The following is a 3,978-nucleotide window of genomic DNA, read 5'->3' as shown; positions in this document are numbered from 1 at the left end:
TTTTGTTTTTCTGTTGTGTGTGTGTAGTTTACGTCATCAAGGTTATAATTTAATAACATGTTTATAGTGATTGGTGTATGAAGCCCTCTGACAGTTCTTCACCAGCAGGTGGCAGCACAGGAGATTCTGTTGACCCAACAACACCTGAAGGCTTTCACTGTGACCTCTGACCTTTATTGAGAGGTAAAAAGAAAATGAGGAAATTTGTAAATATGAGCTGATAGAGAGCAAAAAAATCCACATTACAGCGGATCAATAAACTGAGAAGTAAAGCAATCAGTGAATATTAAGCAGAAAATTTGCTTCTGCTGTGTCCTCTGCAAAGATCCATCAGACACTAAATGTTATAAACACTCACACCAATTATATAATAGCAATAATCCAAATTAGCACTAACATGTGAAGGACAAGAGTTTCTCAGTTCTTTGAATTTCAGCTAAACGCTCCCACAGTAACAGCTCGGCCAGCTTCAGCTCCTGCTGTAGATGAATCCAGGAACATGTTTAAAACATCTTTAAAATATCTGCTCTGACTGTGAGAGAAAGACATACAAATAAAGGTTATACATTTATATAGAGGAGGAAGGAGGCAGTCAAAGGAAAGATCAGATGTAAACAGGACGCTCAGACTGAAAGTCAACCAGTGCCAACATGTTTTCTTTTGAAACATCATGACCTCAGAAGTTTCTAAGAAACGGCTGAACTGCATTCCAGACATGATGAGACACGATTACAGGTGATTATGTGTCAGTGCTGATGAATAAACATGTTCAGACACTCCTGTAAGTCAAAACTCTGGGTTTATAAATATGATTTAAGACAATTTCTAACATAAATATTAAAGTCCATGAATAAATACGTGTCCTGTTCAAAAGAGCAGCCTCAGTGTATAAATCTGACCTCCAGAGGGCCCCAAAGCTCCAGCTGGTTTATTTGTGTAATGAGGTCATTTCTTTTAAGTGATTCACTTTTATCTACGTATTAAACAGAGAAAAACCTGCAGCGAAGCTTCTGTTCATCCATCTAAGTCATGCATATCATGCATAATGTTCCTTACATCATTAAAATGTCTAAAACAAGTAAAATCACAGAATAAATTTTGGAAACTTTCCACTGATAAACAAAACTGCTGGTTGGCGTGGCTTTCTCTTTCTCGATTCTTGTAAAACGAAACTTAATGCATAGCTTTCATTTTCCCTCTCTTTGAGTTTCATTTCATATTAAGTGACAAAGACCAATAAAATCCCCAGACTCCCAAACAGCTTTCTTTAAACTCAATTGGTGTTTTTTACTCACAGACTTAACAGAGCCATCAAACATGAGAACAGAAACGTGCATGCACATTTGACATTCATAGTTTCTCCTCTCATTGCCACAGTGTAGAACCTGTTTTATCAGAGATATGTGTGCTCTGCTCTCAGGTTTCAGTCTCTAAGTAGCTAATGTTATAGGTTTGATATGACTCAATTTCCTTTAACAGCAACAGCAGATTTCCCCCTTTATTGATTACAGAAGCTTTTACTTCCCTGTTCTGACAGGAACACATAGTTTCAAACTTACAGTATGATACACTTCCTCCTCTATCTTTGGGTTATGTTTACTCTAATTTGAAGGAAAATATCACGAGGTGAAGGAATGATGTGAAGTTTTCTTACTGCCTCCCTTCATAAAGGATGCTCCAGTGTTCAGTCTGCTATTAGAAGTCATAAGCAGAGCACAGGTAGATGTTTCGCTACTATTTAAAGAATCAAATCAGCTCTGATTACAACTAATCGACTGAAATCTGTGTTGTATTTGTACCTCATGATTGCAGTTTGTAAATGAAAATTCTCAGAGACACAGAAAGCAGCAGACTCTGACACGTGAGACTGCTGGGAGTATTTGACCTTGAAGACATCAAACAGAAGCAGGTGACACCTTATACCCACAATGCTTGTCCTGTTGTCCTCCTCCTCACCTTTAACTGCTCACAGCAGATGGTTGCCTGTCCCTTAATCTGACTCTAAGGTTTCTTTCTGCTAAATGGTTTCTTTCTGCTAAATGGGAGTTTTTCCTTCCAACCGTCACCAAGTGCTCGCTGTGTTATTGTACGGTCTTTATCTTACAGTGCAAAGCACCTTGAGGTGACTGTTCTTGTGATTTAGGGCTTTATAAATCAAACTGGACTGACACCAAATTGTTCATAAAATAAGTTAAGAATTTAGGATAACCTTTAGACACAAGGTTGAAATAGACACACCTCAAACCAGTTTACCTGCTGTGAAGGACATCACATGACCTGTAACCATGAATTGGCTGCTGACCCTCCACCTGGTCCACTTCAGATGTTTCCAGCTCTGTGGACTGAGGCCCTCAGAGTCTGTGTTTTGTACACAGATACACTGTCAGGGTTAAACTCCAGCTTGTCCTTCTGAGGTATTAACACACACTCACATTCTACCAAGCAGCACCTTCTTCTCCTAATTATACAACGTTTTAAAAAGATTTTAGAAATTAAATCATCAAGGTGTCCATGTGGGTCTGTGCACTGTTTTAGAGGACTCCAAGTGCACCCCACAATCCTACAACACAGTTAAACTCAAGTTCCACACTGATAAACATCAGTGATGTGAAACAACCACAACCTCAGCTCTCTCTATCAAATATTTTTATTTGTTTTTGCCAATAGAGCGCACAGAGTATTTGCAGAAATTACACGGACCTCACTGCAGGAAACAGGAACAGGAAACTGTTCATCCCCCTGAACACAGGATCCTGATATTGTCTTGGGTTGAACCTATGAAAGAGTTCATAAGGCAGAGCTGTATTCGTTTTTGGGTTTCTGGTCTATTGTTTACATCACTTCGGCTTTCCCGCACTTTAAAACTCATTTCTGTTGTCATCAGTCTGGTCCAATCATCTCACAGCCCTCCTTCAGTGAGCCAATCAGCCTCTGCTCTGTGCACTTCAAATGTCAATAAAGTCTGTCCCTCATAACACCGCCTCATTAAACCCACCCTGTGACTCAGAACAAACAAACACTATTACACAACCGTATAGAAACACTCTTCATGTGAGCCTTGGTCACACAGACCCAAGGGCGGGATTTGCCACAGAGTGTGACATGTGTGAAGGAGGAAATGTGACACTCTGGATTTTTTTGTGAGTCGGCCTAAACAGAAGGCTCTCTGAATGTGTGGGACGGGTTTCTCCATTACGTGGAGTTCACTTTGTTTAACATGAATAAAATATTTCCTTTAGGGAAAAAGAAAAGGATGTTGACATGTCATGTGAGCAAGCTGAGCTTTTATGGAGACTTAGAGTGAAACATTGGAAAGCTGTGTTTCTCTATCCCAGTTTTATGGACTGTGAGTTAAAATATAAACATATTACTTTAACTCTTGAAGCTGTTTAAAGCCTAAAGTCTGTCTGAAATGAGTTATTTGTCTGGTGCCTGAAGCAACTTCCTGATTCAGTTTGCAGAGTGCAAAGTCGAAATCACAGTGCAACAGCTTGAACCACAAAGTGAAAACGAACTTTGCTATTTGTATTTTCCAAAGAAATTACTGGAGTTCACCAAGAACTCATTTTTTTAAAACAGATTTTTTTTTCCCAGACCAACATTTTTGTTTCATCCTTTTGAGTCACAGAGTGACTAACCATACAAAGCAGCCCCAGACAGCAGGCACACGTGGGCCTAACCGGGCCCACATTAAGACCTTTATAGCTCTGGAAATGTGTGAGCCAGAAGTGACGAAGTGGGTGTAAAATGAGTGCTGTGTGGGCCACATGTGGTAGAAATGCCAGAACACAGCGTACGTCTGACCCATAAGAGACAAAGCTGTGGCTGAGTTGCGACAGTCCGACTCACTCAACTTGTGATGCCTGATGAAAAAGCACATTTAAACGAGCATTTAAATAAGATGTTCCCCTGCAGCTTCACGACCATATTTGAGATTTAACACCATCTTATCAAGCTTTAACTTCCTCTGATCCAGCT

Source organism: Simochromis diagramma, unplaced genomic scaffold (assembly GCF_900408965.1).
Source record: "Simochromis diagramma unplaced genomic scaffold, fSimDia1.1 OVJJ01000493.1, whole genome shotgun sequence".
NCBI classification, from domain to species: domain Eukaryota; kingdom Metazoa; phylum Chordata; class Actinopteri; order Cichliformes; family Cichlidae; genus Simochromis; species Simochromis diagramma.
This window is presented reverse-complemented; position numbering follows the sequence as displayed.